Source organism: Nematolebias whitei, chromosome 9 (genome assembly GCF_014905685.2).
Source record: "Nematolebias whitei isolate Nwh7 chromosome 9, NemWhi1, whole genome shotgun sequence".
Taxonomy (NCBI): Eukaryota; Metazoa; Chordata; class Actinopteri; order Cyprinodontiformes; family Rivulidae; genus Nematolebias; species Nematolebias whitei.
The window spans coordinates 51,203,989-51,205,412 of NC_056506.1; the positions used below are offsets into that span (position 1 = coordinate 51,203,989).

Below are 1,424 nucleotides of genomic sequence, written 5' to 3' on the forward strand. Positions count from 1 at the left end.
TTTCAGCTGTTTGGACACATTTCAGCTGCGTTGACACGTTTCAGCTGTTTGGACACGTTTCAGCTGCGTTGACACGTTTCAGCTGATTGGACATGTTTCAGCTGCGTTGGCATGTTTCAGCTGTTTGGACACGTTTCAGCTGCGTTGGCATGTTTCAGCTGTTTGGACACGTTTCAGCTGGTTTTTGGTCTTCAGCTGTTTCTGCAGCTGATTTGATCTCATTCGGCCTGTCGGTGTCATTGAAGTGGCCGAAGCTTCAGATGTAAACAGACGGCTCGACTCAGTGTGATGGAGTTCTCTGCTAGGGCTGGGTACCTTTCTAAAAAAATTGGTACCGGTGTCGGTTCCTTGACGGTTCTTTTGTCTGTAGCAGTTTTATAATTAATATTAATTCTAACAAAAAGAAAATTACGTTACACATTACAGTACAAATCCAGAGTTTTATTTTTTAACTTTGGTATTTTTCTGTTCCAAGCAGTTTTTTTTACATAAAAACAAACAAATAATTTCCAGTTCAAAGGACCAGTTTCAAACCAGTGACAGGTCAGTGTCTAATGGTCACTGCTTCACACTGAGGACCTTTTCACTGAACAGTTCTTCTTCAGAAACATCAACATGTCTGTTTTCTCTGGACACAAACCAGCTGCTCCTGGCTGATGGTGTCTCCAGCAGTAGAACATGTTCACTCTGAGGCTGTAGATGATGATTGTTGCACACACAGATACCTGGTTGTCAGTTTGACATATGTCCCTCACATCCCACCAGCAGGTCACTGGATTCACTGAGGTTAGAGTTGAAGTTGATGCAGATTCTGCACCTCTGTGTCTCTGCCTGAATCTTCTCTGGGGTTCAGGGCTCTGATCATCTCCCTAACTGACATGAGAACAAAACATCAACAACAACATGGTTGATTTATTATTGATCAAAAACATAATCTAGGCTGAGAAATAAAAGATTAACTGGTCAACAACTTCCTTTACAGCTTACTTACCTCCAACATGTGCTCATCCATGAGGTCAGCTGGTTAAACAGTTCACCTGATGTTCATGTTCTCCTCACAGGAGGTTCTGACCCTGATGTGAGGAGGACATGAACATCAGGTGAACTGTTTAACCAGCTGACCTCATGGATGAGCACATGTTTACAAGCTTCATCTGTTACTGTCAGTCTTTAGTTAGCTTCTGAGTTTAGCTACGTAGATAAACTAAATTTACTCACTAATATCTTAACGTTAGCGTCACATGGATCTAGTTTAATTCACCGTGATGTTCGTGTTCAGCTGCAGTAACGTTAACAAACCAGTTACCAGCTGAAACAGACACAGCTCCGTCCTCGGGAGTTCTTTGATGAAGACGAGTCCGGTCGTGGAGAAGATGAATGAGTCCATTTAACACACAGACTGATTTTAACGGGGGGGGGGGGGG

The 1,424-nt window shown here is 42.9% G+C and overlaps 1 protein-coding gene across 1 annotated transcript in view; it reads left to right on the forward strand.

Annotated features, from left to right (window-relative positions):
• Window positions 1-1,424, forward strand: part of LOC119415297 (protein SMG7) — a gene marked incomplete at its 3' end in the record, with an annotated part of 8,175 nt that overhangs the window by 1,036 nt on the left and 5,715 nt on the right.